The sequence below is a fragment of the Bolinopsis microptera genome, chromosome 5, assembly GCF_026151205.1.
Source record: "Bolinopsis microptera isolate Bmic1 chromosome 5, MBARI_Bmic_1.0, whole genome shotgun sequence".
NCBI classification, from domain to species: domain Eukaryota; kingdom Metazoa; phylum Ctenophora; class Tentaculata; order Lobata; family Bolinopsidae; genus Bolinopsis; species Bolinopsis microptera.
The window spans coordinates 5,705,183-5,730,818 of NC_087076.1; the positions used below are offsets into that span (position 1 = coordinate 5,705,183).

The 25,636-nt window shown below is 37.9% G+C and overlaps 2 long non-coding RNA genes across 2 annotated transcripts; one reads left to right on the plus strand and one right to left on the minus strand.

The window, feature by feature from the left end:
- Positions 1-17,723: 17,723 nt before the first annotated feature.
- LOC134814865 (uncharacterized) lies at positions 17,724-18,252 on the minus strand. The gene is made up of 3 exons (XR_010160198.1): positions 18,136-18,252; positions 17,889-17,936; positions 17,724-17,789 (listed from the first exon to the last, which is right to left on the minus strand). It is a non-coding gene; the product is annotated as an uncharacterized LOC134814865 (long non-coding RNA).
- A 6,200-nt stretch (positions 18,253-24,452) lies between these two features.
- Positions 24,453-25,294, plus strand: LOC134815200 (uncharacterized). The gene is made up of 2 exons (XR_010160224.1): positions 24,453-24,668; positions 24,842-25,294. It is a non-coding gene; the product is annotated as an uncharacterized LOC134815200 (long non-coding RNA).
- The last annotated feature ends 342 nt before the right edge of the window (positions 25,295-25,636 follow it).

The following is a 25,636-nucleotide window of genomic DNA, read 5'->3' on the forward strand; positions in this document are numbered from 1 at the left end:
GAGGTTAGATTCTTGTTGACAAATAGATCTTTTAATGCTGGTACAGACTCAAGTTCTGAGTGTAGGAACATCTCTAGATCTTCTACTTCAGGAGTTTCAGCTTCTTCGTTAACAGAGTACTGGTTAACTTTTTGTTCGTCTGTACATTCTGCAAAATCCGATTCACCATTTACATTCTTGTTCCTCGTTTCAGGAGCACTGTCCGTATCACTGTCAGAGGGGTATCTGGGATCAGCCTTAACAAATTCCTCCAGTTTTATTAATCCATCTTCATACCGATTCAGCAACATCTCATCTGAATTGTGAGCTAATGGTTAAGATACCTGAATAAGATTTTTAAAACCTTGCACACTTGCACTCTTTACCACTCACCGACTTCCAGAGAATATTCTTATTGGCTGCGTCAGACACACACATAAACACAAACACATTTATTGGGATTATTAGTATAGATTAGACCTACATTGTGAGTAAGCTGTGGTGTGTTCCTCCCATTCTTCAGTCCGGTAACCTTCCAGTGGTGCATCTACTGTCATCAAACCCAGTTCCACTAACTTATCTCTGTTGTCTCTTATTCTCTTGTATCTTCTGAGACTGTGTTCACACACACCTCCACAGTACCTAGTCCCTTCAAACACCTTCCACAGTGACATATGTTCTAAATATAACAAACTTGGTTTAGTTGAACTTTAAAAGATCAGTTAGGAATGAAAGTTAGTTAATGCAATTTGTGTCTTTTACAATTATAGTGCTATGTGATATCCTCACCAAACGATGTGACCAGTGGCAACTGTACATATATTAGAAATAGCACTCTTCCTTGTATGTTTTGCGTAAAGCGATTGTGTGCACAGGTAAACTGTGGCCGGGATTACAATATATCAGTTAAAAAGTTGATGTCGTGCAGGCCTCGTTGAAATTAGAATGGCACTAAAAGGAATGTGCTCCTCAAGCAGTCGTCGTTTGTACGGAAATTGGTCTGACGTTTGAGACAGCTCTCTCAACCCCCCTCCCCCCACCAAATGTTCACAAATTAAAGTATTAAAGTCCGTGGCTGGTGCAGAGTCTGGTGCAAATATTATTCGTCATCGGAGTCCGATACGCATGGCTCTGCAAGATCGTGCTCGGCTGAAAGAGGTTTCAATTAGCTGCCTGATATGGGACTAAGTGGTGGTTCAGAGAAACTCTTGTGTAATTTGCATGCACTGCCGTATGGTACGGGAACAAATTTAATGTACAGGTCAAAATTAGTGCCGCTCACCTTGCTTGAGGATGTGGGGTATGAATTCATTGAAGTAGAATGTCTGGAGTTGCACAATCTTATGAACGTAGGAGTGGTCCTTCTGGACTGTGATGTAGAAATATGGTTTTTTTGGTGTCCAGGGGAAGAAATAGCACACCTTCCTTCCTGAGGACATTGAGGGACTGTTGAGCAAATATGTGATGTTCTAAATTTTGAGATTTTGCCATGGTGACAAATTATGCATATGGTACCGCGACAATTGACCCCTATGTAATTACACTGGGCAATTGTCGCCCACCCCAAATTATTTGCTATTCTAACTCTACAATCTGAAAACCTGAAAATACAAACCAGTAAAATGCAGCTGTCCCTGTATCTGGTCATAGTAGGTGTGGTTGGAGTTAAATTCAACCGAATCCGGTCCAGCTCGCAGATACGGCATGCTGGGCACGTTCCTAACCTTCGTTGTCTGAGCCTGACACTTTCTCACCCATTCGGCCACAGACTTGTCTTTTAGAGAGAAAATACATTTAATCTCTAATGTTCCATCCTGTCCGACTAACCCGTCAGGTGATGCACCAAGGCAGGAAGTTTCCTTATCCAGAAATATCCCTGTCTCAGTTACCTTACATTGTGCCACAGTTAGGAAAAGTTACTATGAAATAATTCATAAGGTCATATACCGGTAGAAGCCTAGTATAATATGTTATGAGATGTAGCAGTGATTGTTTGGAAAGTTATGCATGTTTGTGGCACTGTGATAGGTATGCAGTTTCGCAAACAGTTTACAAGTTACAACCTGTTCTGACCTGCAGACCCGTTAAAGCTACAAACTCCCTTCTAGCCTCGTCCTCGTGAGTAGTGCCCCACTCTAGAGCAGAGTGACCCTCGAGACGGTCAGCAGCGTAGAACAGGTCAGTCATCCTTTCCTCTCTTGTTTTAACTGGAAATTGGTCATCATGATGTTATATCGGTTATTGGGGAAAATTGTGAAGTCGACCACTCTTCATAAGTAATGAAAAGATCCTTGAAAACATTTCACTTATGCACAGCATTGAGAAGATCCTTCATATTTACCCTTTTCTGACTTTTTTCCGGGTTTAGATCTACCAGACAGGAGAGTCAGCACCTGATGGAACTTTGTGCTTGTCAGCCTGAACTTTTTCACCGCACAGTACAGTATGTTTGAGAACTGGCCTGTAGTGTCCTCTGCCAGCTGTACTATGTCCCCGTCGGGAAGCTGAATCTCACGTAAAGACTCACGTGCACTGTCGACCGTTTGCCCTGCACAAATTAGAAATGTTTGGAATACAACAGAATATTCTGTTTGAAGCTGTTTCCTTAAGTGAGTAATTTTAACAATTTACAAATGTACTCGACATTACACGTTCGGTCTTACATGACTTGATGATTTCATGTATATATTAATTACATGTAGTTCAATATACAAATCACCATACCTTTCTGTAGCAGATTGTACACAAGTATACGTGCCCACTTGATCAATGGGACAGTTTCGGGCGCCGGCTCCTCTGACAGCACAAGTTTCAATCCAAAGTTAGGGATTATGGAGTCCATGTCGTCATAGAATTGTTTACTCCCTCCGGAGAAGTCCGCTACAGCACACTGTTGATCAGAGTTATCATCATTTTCCTCCAATCTCCTGCAAATGTACAGTAAAAGTCAGGTTGGAGGCCATTTTAGCAGGGTTGTGAAAAACGTAAATGGTAAACTCAAAAAACGTTCAAAACGTGCTTTTTTCTATTTTTTTCAAAAAACGAGAAAAAAACGAGAAAAAACGTTCGCATAATCTAATCAAGCAGACTTACGTGAAAATTCAAAATGTATCGGTATGACCAATCAAACTTGCCAGTTGAGTTGACCAGGCATGGCTCCAGCCGATTATTCTTGGGGGTTCAACTTGGTGTGAAGCACCAAGGAGAATCACATACAGCGCCGAAGGCGCTGCGGCAGGGGTCTGGGGGGCGGAGCCCCCTTTCTGCGGGGGCCTAGGGGGGCGAAGCCCCCGGAAAATTTTGCGTTTTTAGAAGCTAATAACCTTACCAGAAAGTGTTTGAATTAACTTGAAGAGTTCAATAAAACATAATGTTTTAAATGTAAAAATAAAGGTAAAAATATTTTAATAACAATTAAAACATAATAGACACTGGGACTGTTCAATTCAACACAACTCTGCGGTTACTCTCAGCAAACTTGTCAATAATGACAGTAATGTCTATAGCTTTGACAAGCTCCTTTTCGTGACTGAGAAGGGTAAGGTCGCTTGTCACTGAAGACTGCAATCTGCTTATGTGATTGTGGCCCAGGCCTCATGGTGTTCGTACTTCGCTGGTTCGTTTACTGGTAGTCGGTGACCGTCAAAACATTGTAAATTTCCGTATAAATCACAGCGTTTTTTAAATAAATACGCAAAAACCTGTTAAAAAAACGTAAAAACGCTCCAATTCAAAAAAACGTAAAACACGTATTTCACAACCCTGCATTTTAGATTAGCTGAATTTGCTACGCCTTAAAAAGTATTGTAAATTCACACCGCGATGCATACTCACATCTTCTTTGCAGAAGGCTGTCGGAGCAAAGCGTCCAGTGTCTGGATCGATTCAAGCTTTTTCTTGGCGGTTTTAGGCTTCTTGAGCCAACTCACTGGAACTAAGTATTAAGTCAGCATTAAGGTGAGCATGAACTTTTTTATGACCGTTCTGTGGAACCGTTATTATTAAGATTCATGTCTAGTTGATGAATTATGCAATACCTGATGTTTTCGAGAGATTTTTCGAAGCGTAGATCAAAGTTGCTGCCATGTGTGAACAAGGTGTCGTACCCACTTTGCAGGCACAGTGGTATTTCTGTACAGTTTTTTCCTTCGTGTTCAACTCCATCTACGGATATGAACATAATTTATTAATTGTAGACTATGAAATAATTTTCCTATTTGGCACAAATCACGTCGACAGCAATCGCTGAACAAAACTTTCATTGCCAACAAATCACATAGAGGTTAGAACTACTTAAATTGGACATCGTTCAAACTAATCTCTACTTTTCGTGTATCATGATGTTACATAAACCTATATATGTGCATGTCGAGTCTTTCAAATGACGGTAAACAGATATTTCAAGTTCACAATTCTGGGTTAAACGAACCGAAAGCTTGTAAGATTGATCCTTCTGTGAGGACTGGACGACGGCTCTCAGAGTTGCGTCACGGTACTCAAAGAACAGAATTTTGTTACCATCGTACGCCTGAAATTAAAATTTTCAGCCACAGTTTACTCTCTACAATATTCACCAAACAGTTATGACCAGGTATGGTTTGGAAACCTTACAGAATAGATCCGAGCAAATAAAAGTAATACAAAAAAAGTAACTGCATACCCTCTGTCCCTTCAGAACAACTTTTTTAAGGGATGGACTGAAAAATGTCATGAGGTAGACTGCTGATAGGCTCATACTAAGAGAGAGAGAGAATTTCAGTGTAAATGAGGGGAACGCGAACGGGTGGGTGTGTTGGGCAATTTGCACCAAAGGAATATACCCATGAGTGCTCCCTAACTTAACTTGGACGGTAAGTGTTTGACAATAAAAACTAGGACACGAATTCTCTGACAAGAAATGTTAGCAGGTTTAAATAAAATATACCTGCAATTAGCAGGTTTAAATACTAAGAGAGAGAGAGAATTTTAGTGTAAATGAGGGGAACGGGTGGGTGTGTTGGGCAATTGGCACAGGACGTACAAAGAAACATTTCAAAAATATTATTTCAACGAAGTTAGCTGACCAGTTGTCTACGAATAGGGAAAACAACTCAGAAGAGTTCTTCTAAAGAACAGTTGTTTTATTTTATATATTATTATAATGTCATCTGCTGGTGGTGAGGATGCCAGAAGAAAGAATACCCAACTATCTTCTGCACTGGATCCCAAAACATGGTAAAAGGTCAAGAGGTAGACCTCGGAAAAACTGGTTGTCATGTGTCCGGGAGGATGCAGCAATCTTCACAGGTGTCGATAACATCACGATAGAAGATGCAGAACAACAAGCTACAGACGTCAGACAGGGTTCACTGGAGAGGTCTAATACACCAGAGAAAGGAGTTACCATGTGGTGCAGGCCACTCCAACGACTAGGAGGAGACCTTTTCAAGTACAAGTAAGTACATCTGCTGTAAGCTAGTCTTCAATGCTCTTCAACCTGCTCTTCGATGCGCACTCTGAGATGTGCGCGCAGATTGATAGACGTTTCCAAGTCCATGTTCATATCCTGGGTGAAGACTAAATTCAGTTTTACGTGAACCTTCAGCTTAATAAACGTTCCGGGTTTAACTTACATGTGATGGAGAATAGATAGGGGAAAAACTTTTGTACAAATGTAGTCCACAGAAACGTACATCAAGGTTGTACCGTAATGTGAATCATTGCAAAACTTACATATGCACACCATACAATTTTATGCGGAGCACGTATATTTCCGCATTACTCTCTGCCAATGTCAATTTAAAAAAATACCATACCTGCATGAGTCGCTCGGCAAACAGAAGCATGTATACACCGCAGTCCACTCTGTTTGTCTGTTGGGGGACGGGGATCTTCTGAACCTCCAGCAGTGCTGAATATGTTAACTTTTTAAAACATTTTACGCATACTGTTATTTTCTTCCAGATACTTCACGGAATATTCACACTGCACCCATTCTACAATATTATATTTACTCCCAGTTGCAGTTACCAAAAATTAAATCATTTTACTAGTCATATTCTCTTACCATACCGGGCCCTGCTTAAAACATTAAATTTTTAATAATACAAATTTGACTTACGGCCATGTGTGAGCATGCTGAAAGCCCTCCTGAGTCTTGTGTATGACTGCTGCCCATAAGACGTCAAACTGTCGTAAATCCTCATGGAGGAAGTGGTGATGGCTATCAGGAGCCAATGTCCGGCGTCACAGACTGGGATTAGCAGGGTGAGCCCACAGAGTAGTGTGTGAGCTACCCTTTGGCACCACGCGTCGTTGTTCACCTGTCAAAAACATATTACAGTACGTATTGCAGGTAAATAGCTCTGGTAGAGAACGCCACATTATGTTTTAGTGTGCTAATACAGTGTTTAGTACAGTATATTAATATAGTACGGTACACCCTAGGATTGCACAAATCATTGTAAGTGAATGATCAAAATTACCTCTGTCTGCGTTAAATCCTTCATATGCAAGTAAAGGAGTGGCCCCTGCACCGGTACATGGAAGGACTCGGAAGAGTTCTCATACTGGGCGACCAGGACTTGCAGCCACCCAGAGACGATGACGTCATTGAGCAGCTGCCCCGGACCAAGGGTCAGGAGATCCCCAGACTGCAGCTCAACCCCGCCTAACAACCGCTTCTCTATCGTAGCAACCTGGATGACATATTTGAATAATGTGATATACAGATTTCCTGAAGAAGATTACACACATACTTTAATTTAGCAAGTTTTGTGCCATCATTACATTTTACTAAGTACTAAGTTCAGTCTTTCTGTACATATTTCTAAATTTGGATTAGAATACAATGGCGGAGTCAAACTTACGTTGCTGTCTTCGAAGTCCATATGGTCATCGACCTCTATTCGGATCCTGTCGACAGAAGAGGGCATCTCTTCTATTGTGTCAACCTGAATGTTTAAATATACCTGACAATCTTTAATTGAACAATGTTTTTTGCACTCATGAACTTAAACAAAGTACTAATAATCCCTGTGCTAAGGGATCACTGCAGCACGTAATAGAAGGAGAAACTTACCGTTTTGGGGGATCGAGGCGGAGGAGAACTGTGGACTACAATTCCGAAGTCGTACGGGTCCTGCGATTCCTGCGATGACTGCGGCCTCAACTGAAACGCCCATGTGCAGGTTAACGTCTGGTGCCTGAAACAGTATTCTTGGTGAGTTTTGCTTAGTCGGTTAGACAGTGGATTTCAATGATTAAAAATGGTTAATGATTTTATCCAAATTGTTAACATACGTACTAGGAACTCAAATTGTTTTTTAGCTCAGCCCAGTATACGTACCTCACAAGATTGTAGCTGTTGCTGAAGAGCTCCCAACAGCGAGGACACTTGACCTCTTCCACCCTCATGTGCACTTTCTGAAAATGCTGCTTCAACTGAAAAAGTTAGTGCCTATCAGGAGAAGCGTAAACCTGCACCATTATATGAAAATCAACGGCAAAACCGTACTAGTCTTATCGGCCGTTCAACTAATAAAAATAGCTCACCAGGTACTGGTTGTCACCCTTGTACTGGCAGCCTTTGTAAGTACATGGAATAGGGTCCTGGTTGCATGGGTAGCTGTTGTGTCGCGATAATGTACTGGAACAGTTGAACGACGCTCCGCATTTTCCTGGAAAATATATATGTTGCTGTTTTTACAAAGGAACACAACACGACATGGACAGCAATCTCCAAATTACTAAATTAAGAACTAACAGCCTCAATGAATGTGTGTACAGTAAATTTTATTAGATATGCGGCTGAATTGTAACAGGATGTCCGAATTTGAAACGTCGATTCCTGATTCACTCAGTCCGAGTTGAAAAATCACGAGATCACTTTAAACTGTTGGGAAGGTTACAAAACTTTATAAGGTGTTTTTTCCACTGTTACCAGCATACATGTGCGGCGATAAGATGTTCACGGAAAAACAATTGTGACTATGTATTTACCCACCACAATTGAACAAGTTTTTCAATCCGTGCTTTGAAGCCATGTGGTTCTTGTAGCTTCTGTTTCTGACAAATTGTACAGGGGTCTCGCACGTTACGCACCAAAACGGCATATTCAGATTCTAAGACTAAGAGGAAATTAAATTCACGTCGATCTATGCACAGATAATTTTTAGGCACGGACACAGTAATCATGGTAGCATGGATTCAAACAGACAAGCAGTGTTATTTGCAGTAGCACCAGTTAACGATAGAGTACGTTTTCAGTTTGCGGGCCTGAATGTAAAGGACCGTCAATGTGGCCAAAAATACGATACGAATACATGTACGGTACCAGCTAAAATATTTGCCAGTTACATTCAGTACAAGTAGAATTTTCATTCCATTTAATTTTAGGGAAGGGGAAGTTAAACAAGTAAATAAAATTTACCACTATTAACGGTTGAAAATATATATTGAACACGAAGCAGCACTACATCTGCAAAAAAGGGAACGAAGGTAAATTTAAACTAGCGTCTAAGACATGGCTTTGGCTACACAAGCAGTAAAGACGAAAGCATATGCAGAATGTTAGTAACACTAGCATCATAACACCAATAGTTAGATTTGTAGTTGCACCAAGCTCTACAGGTGATAATGTTTGCAATATATAGTAACAAAGTATCTGCATGCAGGATTTTAAATAGAAATTTTAATAGCGTACAGAAAAGCTCTAACCCATGATCCGAAATAAAATGCAGCTGGTAAACGAACTAAAGAGGGGTCCACTGAACGAACCGGACGCGGATCACGCACGTTACGTGCACAGTTAATTTTTAAGCACGGACACAGTAAATCATATATGGTAGCATGGATTCAAACAGACAAACAGTGTTATTTGCAGTAGCACCAGTTAACGATGGAGTACGTTTTCAGTTTGCGGGTCTATATGTAAAGGACCGTCAATGTGGCCAAAAATACGATACGAATATGTACGGTACCAGCTAAAATATCTGCCAGTTACATTCAGTACAAGTATATTTCGAATAGAAATTTTAATAGCGTACAGCAAAGCTCTAACCCATGATCCGAAACCACTGAACCATTTCAACAGCGCACCTATTACCCGTTATCTATTTTATCAATACTTGAACTTCCGTGTTATCTCATCTAAAATAAACACCCCGCACACAAAATGAATTCCATTGACTTTGAGGGCAAGTGCTGCATTTAAAATTACACAAACTCTTATTACAATTGTGAAAAGGATTCCAAGTTTACATATTTAAAACGGCAATGACTAATTACACAGCACAAATTGAAATTTTGAGTGTCTAACCTGGTAAAAATGAACTGCACCATGGTGAACTAGTACTTCAACTCTGTCAGGTATAACCATGCTTGTCCTCCTGTATACTGCCTCCTCCTGGAACATACAGTTCTTGTCAGTGAAGTTGTGTCCTAGATTCTGTTTTTAAACACTTACTGTCAAAGTTAAGCAAAGCAGCACTCATGGATATATGCATTATTCCTTTGGTTCCAGTTGGTGTAAACTTAAAGCACAGTTCATCATTTGGATCTCACTCAGTTCACAATCGCGACCTCATATTAGAGTAAATGTTTTTAATAATACGCAATTGGACAACTAAACCGAAACATGCTATAACTAAACAATGTTAATGTTCCGTTCCTGATTGAACAGTTAGCATCACAGTCAGTTGGAGGAGCGACCAACACACTATCAAGATCGGTTGTTTATCTTAAACCCCCCCCCCCCCCCCCCCCAACAGTTTGTATTGTACGTGGGCAATGGGCACGGTTATATAAGTACAACAATCACACTATTTCAAGTTCATGACGTAATCATGGCGTGTTTACCGCGGTGCAGATATTGCACGCGGACCTTGCCGAGCCGAGATGTGGTAGAGATAACAATGTGAACAGAGGGTCAAATAAAGATAAGGAAAGTAAACACACGATATCGATCTGCTGACTCGTCCTGTTTGTGATTGGACGGATCGGTGTCACATGACATAACACCTCTATTACAAGTGGTCGCTCGTTGAGGATGACGGAGCACATCAGGGCTGCCCGTCGTCAGAATAAATTTAATTCAGTTGTTAGTATAATTGTTATATTGTGGTGTTGGTAACCTACCTTCGTTGTGTTTCTTTTGACTTTGTTATCATGCTGTGCTCTGGAAATTGTGATAGTACCTGTCCGATTTGTTAAGGAGACGATCTCCCTAGCTGTTCATATGTTGCAGGATCAGAATGTTCGTGAGGAACAGTCACCAAAAGTGAGTTACTTACCTGCTGTGTGTTTTCGTACTCTGGTCTTCACTCAAGTTGCAAAGCTGCAATAAACGTATCGCAAAGAACATTTATATCTGAAAATTGTGTTAGTACCAGTTTGATCAGTTAAGGTGAGGATTGCCTCGATCTGTCGGGTTCAGCTTAACTGCCTAGGTCAAGAGCTGTAGAACCGAAGGATCAAAACATATGTTGCTTGTTGCTCGTATCAACTATAAAACATCAATTTTGAGGGATAAGGAAGTGTTTATAGGTTCTGAAACCTAGCTAAATCGATTTTTCGTGCAATTTTAGGTCAGAAACAGTCATCAAAATGAGTTAATAAGAAGGTCGATTTCTCGGTTATTTTTGAGCTTTCGTTCAGAAAATAATTCGGGGCCTTCAAAGGGGGGTAACAAGAAAGCGTTACAAGTGTTACAAGCCTTCTATAATACAAAATGTGTATCATCTCTTCAACCCGCTGAACATGTGCTTACCCTAAAAATGTAAACAAATGTGTTTCACCTCCTCAACCCGCTGAACAGGTGCTTACTATTAAAGTAAACAAATGTGTTTCACCTCCCCACCAGTATCCACATCTATTATAATACTCGATAAAATTCAATAAAAGTCAATGATTACAAGTTCCAGTGATAAATCATTCTAAAATAACAGACAATCAAGACGGACGATAATATTGTTGATATATGTATTAGGGCTTGTAGTACGAGTACAACATGAACAGTTGAAAATTTGGACTTATGAATAGACAATCATGGCGCCACAGCCCAATTCAAATATAACAACCAGGAAATACTATCACCTTATCGCAGATTAGTATTACATGATAAGGACTAGGATGTAATCAACACTAAAACAGATGTTCTATACATTATACATCTTCAGTTTTAATGACTCAAAATATATCTAATAGAAATAAAGTATAAGAATCACCTCACATCGATTGATATGCAGGAAATAATTTATGATTAAAATACGCGCTCGTGGTGGAATATTCTAGAATGCAATAAGTACAAGACCCATAGGCGTGAATATATTGATATTCGATGCACTACGTACCAATAGAAAGCAAATTGGGCGCGGCATACAGCATTCACTGTGTCATAAATGTGGGAACGTGAGATCCTAATTTTACATATTGTATCTTCGATATCTGAAATACTAACTCATCGAGATCTATATAATACAGGGTGGGCCAAAAGTCAGTGTGCAAACGTTGGCCTTAATAGCTCAGTCACTGAGTGCCCAATTGAAAAACTTCCTTCTAGTATGACTAAGTACCACCACTGGTTCGAGGAATTTGTCAACTCGAAAAATATTCGCGTTCATTTTTTTCAAATGGAGGTTCATTTTCACATTTATTTGACAGTTTGGATAGTCGGATCAAGCTAAATGTTATTGAATTGTGTTTGGCCATTCGAATTACGTTTGTCCTGAAAGAATTAGAACTGTAGCTTCTCAGATGACCGAGATACGAAGCATAACGAGTTTATTCATTACGTGTGATCAGGTGATTGGTTTACCTAATCACGTGATAAGGTGACCCCGTTAACTACCCCGTTAAACATTATGGGAATTGTTAAGGGTGCCCAATTAAGGTGTCGTGTCACGGTGTCACATAATCACCCAGTCAATTTTGTTAACGAGATACACAAAATGCTTGATAACTTCGTCATTTCTAATCCGTTTTGCCTCATGTTTTCGGATCATATGCAACATTTGATAATCTACCGTCTCTGAAAAAATTAGGCGTTCAGCATTTTCAGAGAAAACAATATAGGTGTTTTAATATTGAATGGGCGTGGTCTAAAATATTCGAATTTTCAAATTTTGACGACGGAATCCTCGAACCAGTAAGTACAGTATGCCATCTGCAAAGCAACAGCTCTCAAATATAAAACACGGCGGAGGTATAAGACCCAACGTTTGCACACTGACTTTTGGCCCACCCTGTATATATATATATAGCTTAGACATTATAAACATAAATAAGTTCGGCATGTCTAGTTTGCTTTGGTGAGATTTATAACTAACGTTTGATCAAATTCTGCTTCTTATGAATAGACAATCATGGCGCCACAGCCCAATTCAAATATAACAACCAGGAAATACTATCACCTTATCGCAGATTAGTATTACATGATAAGGACTAGGATGTAATCAACACTAAAACAGATGTTCTATACATTATACATCTTCAGTTTTAATGACTCAAAATATATCTAATAGAAATAAAGTGTAAGAATCACCTCACATCGATTGATATGCACGAAATAATTTATGATTAAAATACGCGCTCGTGGTGGAATATTCTAGAATGCAATAAGTACAAGACCCATAGGCGTGAATATATTGATATTCGATGCACTACGTACCAATAGAAAGCAAATTGGGCGCGGCATACAGCATTCACTGTGTCATAAATGTGGGAACGTGAGATCCTAATTTTACGTATTGTATCTTCGATATCTGAAATACTAACTCATCGAGAGCTATATATAGCTTGGAAATTATAAACATAAATAAGTTCGACATGTCTAGTTTGCTTTGGTGAGATTTATAACTAACGTTTGATCAAATTCTGCTTCTTATGAATAGACAATCATGGCGCCACAGCCCAATTCAAATATAACATCCAGGAAATACTATCACCTTATCGCAGATTAGTATTACATGATAAGGACTAGGATGTAATCAACACTAAAACAGCTGTTCTATACATTATACATCTTCAGTTTTAATGACTCAAAATATATCTAATAGAAATAAAGTATAAGAATCACCTCACATCGATTGATATGCAGGAAATAATTTATGATTAAAATACGCGCTCGTGGTGGAATATTCTAGAATGCAATAAGTACAAGACCCATAGGCGTGAATATATTGATATTCGATGCACTACGTACCAATTATAGAAAGCAAATTGGGCGCGGCATACAGCATTCACTGTGTCATAAATGTGGGAACGTGAGATCCTAATTTTACATATTGTATCTTCGATATCTGAAATACTAACTCATCGAGAGCTATATATAGCTTGGAAATTATAAACATAAATAAGTTCGACACGTCTAGTTTGCTTTGGTGAGATTTATAAGTTCTAACGTTTGATCAAATTCTGCTTTCCCGGCCAAATTTGGCTACAAAGAAAGTGTGATAAAACATTAATCACATGCCTTCTCATGCGATATCAACATTTTCAAAACTCGGCAAGCCTCGTGATTGAAAATGTCGATATAACCCTCGGCAAGCCTCGGGAAATATCGAAACTTTCGCTAACTCGGCAAGCCTCGTGGGCGAAAGTTTTGATATCGCATAAGAAGGCATGTGATAAATGTATAATATGTTATATCAAATATTCATCTGACAGGTAGAATATTTGATATATTTATCTAATTTTATGTTATTCTTCTATATGAAATACTTTTATATTAAAGTAAATATTAACCAGTGTACCAAAGGCAAAAGCTGGTGCCCAAACAACAAGTATCAAAGGTTTTTATTTTGAATATGATCATACCCTGTGAAGTTTTACAATTCTGTCTATATAGATGTCAAAAGGTATTCATGGTATTATTTTAGTATTACCTTTTGTAATTTGGATGCATGTTGTCGACGAATCTATTTTGTGACTGTAAACAGCTGACTCCGTGCATTTAGCAGTGGTATTTGATTCTGAATCAAGTCTGTATCCTACATCACAGAATATCGTGACTGAAACTCCTGCGGGGACTTCACCACCCGGACTTAGAAATCCATGTTCCACTGAGAGTGGAGGACAATACACTGAAAGTGAAATTTAAAAATGTTAGAGTATGAGTTTTAAGCACTTGAAGGAATCAAATAATCGGCATGTTTTGACCAGGTATTTGACAAACATTGCAAACTGGAGGTACCAAAAGTGACAAAAAGAACTCCCAAACTTAACCCATGGATTACAGACAGTATCATCCAGTCTGTAGAAAGAAAGCATGAACTGCGTAAGGAGTGGTCTGACACCGTTACTAATAAGAACCCTGGTGGTAATATCTTGCTCTACCAAGTATTTAGTGATTATCGTAGGATGCTTAAAGCTATCATTAAAGCTGCCAAACGTTGGCATTACTGTAACGAAATCCTAAACAACTGTGAAAATAGCAAGAAAACCTGGCAAATTATTAACGAACTCAGGGGCAAAAAGAAGAGGCAAACCAAGCCCCCATTTATCATTGACAACCAAAGAATAGTTGATAGAAGAGCTATTGCTAATGGATTCAATACTTGGTTTGTCTCTATTGCACCAAAGCTGAATGAGACACTGAATAATCTATCTTATGGTCTGCCTATATTACCCATGAAAACTTTCTATGACTTCCTGAACCCAAGAAATGAAAAAATATTAGGCTAGAAGATTGCTCCTTGAACGAAATATTGAAAATCATAAGCGAGTTCGAAAATGGTAAAGCCAGTGACATTCCCATAAGTGTAGTAAAAAAGTCATCTCATGTAATTGCACCTGTATTATCGAATTACTTCAATATCCTTATGACCAAAGGTATATTTCCAGATGTCCTGAAGACTGGTAAAATAACTCCTGTATATAAGAAAGGTAACCCAGAAGAAATCGAGAACTACCGTCCTATCTCCACACTGTCCGTCTTCGGTAAGATCTTTGAAAAGCTCATATATTCTAGAATATACGGATTTGTTAGCTCCCAGGGAGTTATATCGAAGACACAGTTTGGATTTAGGAAATCTCACTCAACATCTCATGCAGTCAATTACTCTGTAAATTTGATTACGAAATCTCTTAAACTTAAGAATCATGTTTTAGGAATATTCATTGACCTAAGCAAAGCTTTTGACACTATCGACCATTCAACACTTCTTATAAAATTAGAGGGATGTGGAGTGAGAGGAGTTGCAAATAACCTCATCAAAAGCTACTTGACAAACAGGCAACAATACACCGAAGTTGTAGGAGAAAAATCAGATACCCTATCTATCCAATTTGGTGTCCCACAGGGTTCAATTCTTGGACCTCTCCTATTTCTTCTTTATATGAACGACATCACAAACAGTTCTAAACTAGGATCATTTGTTACCTTTGCTGATGATACCAATATATTTGTTGTCGGCAAAACAAAACGTGAGGCATATGAACGAGGAAATGAGCTTTTGTCATCATTGAAGTCTTATATGAGAGCGAATAAGTTACATATAAACATGTCCAAGTGCTGCTACATACACTTCAAACCCACCATGGCAGGTTCTAAGTCAGAGACTTTATCACACCCTGAAGTTGCATTAACTATAGACAACTTTCCAATCAAAAAGGTTTCATCCGCAAAATTTCTGGGTGTTATAATTGACGAGAACCTATCATGGGATGATCACATCAAAGCACTTAAGCGAACTCTAAATCATTCCACATCCACTTTATGTAGACTTCGCTGCTCCCTTCCAGAATTTCTACACCAACAATTATATTATACCCTGTTCGAATCACATCTTTCCTACTGTATATCTGTATGGGGTGGGGCAGCGAAACAACGTATAAGCTCATTATTTACTGCTCAGAAGTACTGTCTCAGAGTACTATTTGGTGACAGGCTGGCGTACCTTGATAAGTTCAAGACTTGTGCACGTACTAGGCCCATAGGACACCAGAAACTTGACCAAAATTTTTCATAAAAGAGCACACCAAACCGATATTTAAGCATAATAATATTCTATCTATACAAAATCTCTATACATACCACAGTTACCTCGAGCTCTACAAGATAATGAAATTCCGTGCTCCAATATCCCTACATGAGGGTTACACATGTTCCTCAAGGAAACCCTGTCTTCTAATCTCTCAGGCAGACCCACCTGACAATCACAACACTAGATCAACCAAAATTTTTAACATTTTAACCCCAAAGTTCAGAATGACTGACTTTACTACTAGTGTAATGTGCTTGCGAGGTAAGTTAAAACGTGCGCTATTAGCTAATCAACATAATCACGCCCTGCTTGATTGGACCGTCAAAGATTTTGACTGCACAAATGTTATTGTCCAAACATAACTGGCTGGTCACACACATCTCAATTAAAATTACGCTAGGCCACTGTTTTCCAAGTCTTGTCCTGTGAGTAAAGTATGTGTGAGAAAGTTTTAATAAAATCATTGTATATTTATTTTTGAATTTAAAAAATCTAATTTGAGAATGAAGGTTAAAGAAATTTTTAATTAGCACTGTATAGTTTAAGATATTTATAGCTTATTATAACAATTGATACAAAGGCCATAATCTTTCACCAGCTCTCCAATATCCACCTTGAAGCTGCATTTTATATCCTAAATATAAACTAAATCATGTTTTAGTGTAGACTTTTTGTCACAACAAGACTGCAACCTATAGTAACAATTATAAACAGAACCTCTAATGTCTGCTAACAATTTTTCTTCTAGTCCTAATCTGAGCCTTGTCTCTAAAAACTTAACTGAACTAGCGTTTCGGTGTGTGCAAAAGCTTCCAGGCACGCGCATTCCTTGCCCCGTTAGTTACCTGTCCTTCATAAACCAAACTAGCAGTCAGGACAAAAAGTCATACACCAAATGGGCATTATATTTTATGAATTGTTTTACATCTTTTTATTCTGTAAAAATGTGCTAAAATTAAATTTCTTGTTTCATTGGAAAATTTTTTGTTTCATTGATTGAATAATTGCAAATAATGCAATATAAAGCTATTTGGTGGACGTGAAAATTGAAATGTATATATTATGCTACGAAATATTGTATTTAGTAACAACCCCAACCTCCCCAGTCCCTGAACAATATTCAGATCAAATTTATGGGAGAAGTTCTCCCATAAATTTGATCTGAATTATAATTCGGGGAAACGCAATTATAATTCTCAAAACAGAACTGTACCTTTTGTGCAAATATTGCAGCTTCTTTTACAGTTCTCTTTCATGTACAGAATGTAATCTCCTGTTGGATGATTTATAGTTATCGCATTGGATATAATTTTGAATCATGTGTAAAATGTGTTCCTGTTCCTCCTTGTATTACTACTTAACTTAACACATTTGGATAATTCCAACAGATTCCCCGAAGAGATATAACCTGAATACAATCAATGTCTTTTTTATTGTGTTTTCTCAGTGTAAAATGGGAAATTATACAAACCTGTGTCACAATGCCCCAAAGAAGCCCATTGAATGCAATCAGCAGCATCGTCGTGACACTCACTTTCAACTGAAACAAAAAAATATTAATTCATATCTTTATTTCAAAATTTGACTGCACTTAGGATCAAAAGAAGAAAAAAGAAAAAACAATTTTTTGTGAACAACCCCTAAGTGAAGTAACTGCACCCACACGCAACCTTTAAAATTTCGGAGCTGAGAGTATAGACACACGCCACACATGATTTCAGCTATAATATTATGATTATTTATGATTTAGCTTTAAGATCAAAATGCTTACCACTGCATGTAGGTATATCACAATACTCCCATCGAGGCACAGTTCCCTCAGCATTATAACACCAGGCGCCTGATTCACTGAGGAAAATGATGACACATGTTATAATGAATAATTTATTATGGAACAATGATTATGGAACACTGCCAGATACCAGATATCAGATATTGAAGACTTACCCGTCTGGATTTCTGCAATAGTTCTCTTGCAGTCCTGAATCAGAGTATCTGAAAATGTTTTTGTAATAAGCTATTGTCCTAAAGTAGGTAGTTTTGTGAATCGTAACTAACAATTTGGATTCTTCCGAGAGCCCTTTTAGAAACATTTCGAAGAATAAATCTAAATCTGGATTATGCCGTATTGTTGCCGCCTGTGGGTGAGACTAGCTTATACCTGTTGTGCCTTAGAAGCACCAAGAAAACTTACCTCTCAGCAGTTCTGCTGTGTTTATTAGGTGATTGAGAGTCCCATCTCTGGCAGACGTGTCCTGATACTGTGACAGATACAGTTCCCCTGTAGTCTGATCCATCCGCTTTACCAACACACTCGTCTGGAGCTGGAGTTAACCCATTTGTTAATCTTTTTAGAAACGTTAATAATGAATAAAAGTACCCAACGCGAGCTGACTACTCAGAATGCGCGAGCACGTCAACATAAAATTTTTCGCGCCCTACAAACTTCGGTAGACCTTATAATTTGCAACTGAACGCTTGCGTATGTCGTAGTTCAAGCTGCGCGCGCGGTATGAGTATTTTCATTGCATCATACAACATAAATTATCGGATTATAAGTAGAAGCTATTTGTACAGGGATTTTCTCATCGATACTTTAAATGACTAATCTTTAAAAAACAAGGTCGATTCTTATACAATTACAATATATTTTGCATATGCGCGTTAAATCAATTCGTTATCATGTAATAATGTGTGTCATACTTAAAGCTAGGAATATTTGTGTAATATGGATTTTCATTCTAAAACATGGAAAGATTTCATCAATTAATGTAACTTGGTACCATATGGTTTATTTGATCTTATATGTTATCGATTTATATAGTTTTACGTTATCGTGTATCATATATTGATAGTTATACATTATTATTATACAATTACAACGAGTCCAACCCAGCGCGCGTTTTGGTAGTTTATAAACCTACAAATAATTTTATCCCCTGATAAACTCCAAGATATTATACATCAACGGATTATAATCTCATTGTATAGTCACATAACATGATACCATGACCTAAATTTTGACAAATGGCTAAGCTCTTGACAAAAATTATAACCTGTAAAAGTCATAAAAATGATAACTTCACATAATCGGGTGGAAATCATGCTTTTTAAAATTTTTCACGAAAGTTTTTAACAGCATATTGTTTATCACATTTTTTTACACAATATTTGAATCATGTTGTAATTTTGTTTTCCAATATTTTGATCAAAAATAATTTTTATTTGGATTTCAAAGTACGCACTACGCCGCGCAGTTAGAAATCGTAATTGTTCTGAACAAGTGAGATTTGAGATTTAATCATTATTTTCACAAGTGAGTCGATATATTGATATCCTATCTGTTTTCGTTGCTGCTCACAGCATAGAGCTTCAATGCTCAAACCGTATATCTAGTTGATAGTAAAGTAGTATAGAAGTAGTAAAGTAGTATAGAAGCTGTTTCGTTGCACATTGAAATACAGATATTACTAAATGATCTTGAGAGGTTATTTAATGTAATCGATTTAGTGTTACTGCCTTTAAGCTGTGATGTGCTGGAGACTACTAAAACTTGTTCTAGTATAGAAAAGCACAGCGGATTTTGCTATCATGTTACACTTTTGTAGATCAGGATCGAATTTGAACGTATTACTCCTAAACAGATTATTTCAATCCTGCATTATATGGAAATATCGATAACCCATTCGAGCCTTTTTTTAAATGTGTTTATGTTTTTGAAAAAGTATATTATTGTGATACTTCCATGTATTAAATTGTTTAAATGGTATGGTAAAGAACAGTACACAGATACTTATTCTTTGATGCCCCGAAACACATTCCTAGCTCTAGATCTGCCTTACATTTCAATAATGGCTCTTTCATCACATTTGCTTGATAACTGCTGATTTGTAATGCTTAAAATTGATCCCACTCAGTTTGACTATCTTAGGTTAGCTGTAATATCGAACTCGACAGTAGCTTCCTCTGTCATGTCGGAGATCTCAGGAGACGACTTGGTATTTTGTGTCAAGAAGAGGTTAACCTCCCACTTAACAAGATAAACATCAAATTCATAGGTTTGTCTCTATTTTGATGGTTACTGATACAGCAGTTCATGTGTTTAGAATGCATGGGTTAAATTCTAATTAAATTCGGTAATAAATATTACTGCAAATGTTGTAAACGGTAAAACCATTGTGTATAAGACAGTCAATTATCTCAGGAGTGCCAAAAAGGTACCGTTTAAACGAGAGGACTTCACTGATGACAGAGATGTGGAAAAGACTACGTCCTTCTCTGGAAAACTACAAGGATAAAATACCCACCTTCTTCGGGAAAAAGTCCATCATATGCGAAAGGTAAATCGTTTATTTTTGAAAACCCGATCACGATCAAAGCATATACAATTTGGGCATGTCCCAGCCAACTTAAGCCGAAAATCTGGCTTTGAAATCTTTAATTTGAAAACACCCAAAAATGTAGTTAATATACCCCTCCACCATACCAGATCGATTTTAAGTCAACCAAGGCATAATTACTGCCCAAAAAGCCTGTTCCAAATTTGTCTCAATTCTGTTCCAGAATCCCAACTTCTCTGAAACCAAAATGGAACATTGCCCACAAAGCCTTTTCTGAGGATGCTAGGGCCACCAAACTTTTCAAGGACACTCCTGGTATCGATACCAATCGATTCTGATCGCCTTCAACTCAGTTTAGGCGATTTTAGGGTAAAGTTCATTTTTGTTCATTTCATGAACCAGGGGATCATTTTGCACTAAAAAGGTTTTTTTAAAGTTGAACAAAAAATGTCACAATTTGATGTGTGAAAATAGTGCTTTCGATGTGAAACTGGATGATTCTTGACGCACCCTATCCCTTCGGTGGAGTATTAAATTTCAAAGAAAAAAACTTCTGAGTTGCTGAACATGTTAGTAAACAATATGCTACCATACCATATCGATTCCATGCCAGTCCAGGCATGATTACCGCTAAAAAGCATGTTTCTAAATTTGTGTCAATTGTTTCCACCATCTCAACTACTCTGAAACCAAAATAGAAACATTGCCCCAGAGCCCTTTTTGAACATGCTAGGCACACCAAACTTCTCAGGGACACTCCTGGTATCAATACCGACCGATTCCAATTGGTTTTAGCCCAATTCAGGGGATTCTAGGAAAATGTTCATTTTGTGTTCATTTCATTCATTCCATGAACCAGGGGAGTATTTTGCAAGTCTAAGTGGCTGGAAATGTTAGTACATGTGTCCTTCTACCATACCAGATAGATTCCAAGTGGACACGTTCAAAAAAAGGTGGCACTAGAGATTGATTTTTTTTAAATGAGTTTTAAAAATGGTCATTGCTCTTTGTTGGTTGATATATCTATCTATACCTTTAGAAATTCGATTAAATTTCATGATCCTGAAATCACGGAGTCTGTAGTGCTTATATCACAGGAGTTATCGTTATTTGTGTGCCAATGATTCAAAAATCACACAATTAGAAATGCAAGATGAATCAACACTAGATAATCTGAAAAGTACTATTCACAAAGACGCCAAAATTGATATGGTGACTATAATGCATGTAAGGAATAAAATGTCTTATCTGAAATTGTTATTGGTGCCAAAATGATTCAAAAATCACAACTTAAACATTGGAAATGAGCCTATTTTGAGCAATGATTATTGAATCATCTTACGTTTTTATTGGCTTTCTATCATTTGTTAGGGTACAAAATAGTATTAAATAGTATTAAAACCAGTTAATATGATTCAAAAATCACATTTTCGTTATTGGTGCGCTATTAAGTCTCACTATAGTAAGCCTTAAATTAAGTGCACAATATGACAACATATATCCATTCTATGGTTCTTATTATGTGATTTTTGAATCCATGTCTAAGCTTATACCATATTGAAGGCCTTTGAGCGATAATTTTTGATCTGGGTGGTTAAATGATTCAAAAATCACACAAATCTGGCTACCAACTATGTAATTTTCTTTAAAGTATGACAATTGAATCATATGTAATGTTCAAGTTGTAATGACATTTTGAAAAGAAAGGTAATGAATCGATTATCACATTTCAAAAATTCAATTAGGTATTATACGTAACTGATTGATTCATTTGTCACAGTATGGAGACAAAATTATCATGGCTTGAGTAGTAAAAGTACTTGCCTAGTTTAATCAGTTTAAAATCAGTGTTTTGTGATTATTGATTCCACTATTACTCTAATAACGAACTTCTCCATGGCCATAAACAAGTGCAGTGTCACAACAAATTACTGCAGATTTACTATGAATACCAACCTGATATAGAGCCAAAAAGTGATGTTGTTGTTGTGAAACCAGTATTTCTGGTACCCATAGGGGATTTGAAATCAACTTATAAATCAAATGTCATTCCTCAAAGTATCATAATCAAACCCCGGGCGAGTCCAAAATTAGAAACCTGAGTATTGATTCATATGAAATATGAATATCTCTTAAACGATAAAATTTCCTGAACCAGATCTGACTCGCTATGTCTGTTCAGACATGTTTGTCTGCCAGATCGTGGTACCTGAGTCCCTTCATTGCCGTGCATTGAAATCACACAATAACACACAAAGCTAGAATCACGGCAAATCGACATTCATCGCTTTTTCATCGGAGTACTAATGGACAGTGTTCAAATGGACAGTGTACATTCCCCTGATACAGCATAATTTCAATACATGCTCATTTATGTGATTTTTGACTCATTATGGCACTTTTAACCATCTAAATTCTCTAAATATTAGTTAGCATGATATAATTGACATTGATAGAGTTCATTGTTACAATCATTCCGTTGATATTCATATCACATTCATCATTCTAAAATACTTAGTCAGAATTAACCCTGTATGTGATAATTGCATCGTAACTCCACATTTAACCGGTGATTCTTTGCACTTTTAACACTCAGCTATCTCAAAAAGGTTCAATAATCACATTGAGAAGCAGGACACACTCACAGAATGTAAATTCATGATTAGAGGTGCAAGAAATGAATATTTTGTGATTTCTGGCTCATATCTGCACAATTAACAGATATAAAGAGATGAATGACTTTATTATGTGACATTTGAATCTTTTTGGACCACATTAAAATTTGGTTAACTTTCATAGCATACTCCTTGAGATACAAGTATTTTAAAATGCTTCACACAATTTTGGCAGTGAAAAATCAATCTCTAGTGCCACCTTTTTATGAACATGTCCATATTTCAATCAATGTCCAAGTCAGTACTAGCATAAATACGGCTGCAAAAGCCTTGTCTCACTTTTGTCTCAAATGTTTCCACCATCTCAACTACTCTGAAACCAAAATGGAAACATTGCCCCAGAGCCCTTTCTGAACATGCTAGGCACACCAAACTTCTCAGGGACACTCCTGGTATCAATACCGATCGATTCCAATCGGTTTTAGTTTAATTCAGGCGAGTGAAAAGAAAATGTTCATTTTATGTTCATTTCATTCATTCCATGAATCAGGGAATATTTCCCAGGAGGCTGAAAATGTTAGTACACATGCCCCTCTATCATACCAGGGCAAATCCCACTTCAGTTCACGGACATATACAGCCGGAAAACATGTATCAGAAGTTGTCTCAAATGTTTCCACGAACTCGGATTCATCTTCTGTGGCGGCTGGCGCGAATTCGATTTTCGGTAAAAACCACATCAGTTTTCAAATTTGAGATATTTTTAGCGCGCGGCGCGCGCACTGCGTGTTAAATTTTAAATTTACGCCAGCTAGCAGGTGTCAGATTTACTGGTTATAATTATGGGAAGTCCATCTATGTTTATTATTAATAATTTTTGGTTGACTATTTATTTTCCCCAGGAAACTTACTCACGTGCGAAAGACGAACTCTAAGAATTGGAGAATAACGGCAGTAGACAGCAGCTAACTTCCCCTGTACTCAACGACATTGAACAATAGACATGAAATGACTCGCTGACCCCATACAAAGTACTTGTGCTCGGAGGCAGAATTTGGCATCGTTTGGGTCGAGAGATTTCCAAGGGTAATGATACAGTTAAACTGTATAAAAATACCTCTCTAAAACAACCTTCTCCTGGTCGGCCATGTCCCTCATCCTGCACTTGACCCCTGCAGAGGTCACAAGAACATCGGAGCACAAATGAGCGAGAAACGGGGAAGCCTTAGCTTCCGGGTCAAGGACTGCATCACTAGCACCTACCTATTGAACCTATTGATAGGTTTAAAAGTAGGCATCTTCACGCAATCTGCGGACCACCTCCTAGCAGCGAAATACGGATATACCCTCCCTATTACATGCGTTCAACCGGCACCCGAACCACACGCTGTTTCTTAGACACAACTTCCCACTTAAATCAGTGTCCTGTCGCATCAACTGGCATCAGCAAGTGGCGACACTGTGTAGACTCAACCCTGAGCTTGATCAGAATCTTCAGTCACAAACCTGACACCGTTTCGGGGCTTGCAATACGGTTTTCTGTCAGGCTCCCAGCAGTTTCTTTTGGACCACTATCTCATCTGACAATCACCCGAGGATACCTGCCAGAGCTCGCAATTTACGACGAGTTAGCTTATGGCACCTCTGGCTGTTAAGTGAAGTCATAAAGCTCAAACAGCTCTCATCTCCCATTCTCTCTTCCTAGACAGCAGACCTGGGAGAAACTCCTTCTAGCCGGACGTCACGCGTGATGTACGAGAAACTACGGACAGGTGTGTACCTATACTTTTTAAAATTACACATTTCGTCTGGATTGTGATTCACTGCAAAACAAGTCGCAGGTTCCAATTGTAGAACTATAAAATTTTAATAATTCATGGTTGATTATACGGCCTAAGCGGTATACAAATAAAGCGTTATTATTATTATTGCCTCTAATCCTCAGGGTACTCCTACTTGCGTGCGAAAGACAAAGGCAGCAAGAATCGAAGAACAGAACCCCGACCACACTGCTTGTGAGAAATGAGCAGCTCTTGATCTAGGACAAAAAACTTTCTTCTGTTTAATATCTAAAACGTGTTACGTGTGATATTACACCAACTTTTGATTAATAATACGAAACTTTATACCTTATAAAGTATGATATTTAAACACGAAAATTTACATTCTGAAATTGGTATAGTGTTCCTTTAACTGTTCCTTCAACTTTCATCGTAGCTTTTTTCAAAATATTCTTCAGTGCCATCAACAAACAGATTTTTTCATTTGACTGAACTGTGCCATATTTGATATTGCCTCTGTATTTTATAGGGAAAATTTTTTAAATCTTGCAAGTTGATGTAATTAAGTTTTAAGTTAACGTATTATAGATATGTTAACACTAGTTTATGTTTCAGTATTTAAATTGTTTCCATTTATAGTTTAACCGCTCCCTGTTGTAGAGTTATCAGATCTTTACTTAGGATAAACAATATAATATGAAATTCGATAATAATATTAATAAACATTAATTGTATTCACTGTTTTCTAGTCATCAAACTTCAGATCAGAAGGTGACCGGGACATGATTTTAGGCCTGACCGGGACCGGGACCGGGATAAAAAATGTGACTTGACCGGGACCGGGACTGAGATTATCAATTTACCGGGACCGGGACCAATAATTTCTGGGATTTCTATCTTACCGGGACTAGGACCGGGACCAACAATACAATTTTTTCGGGATGACCGGGATTTTACCG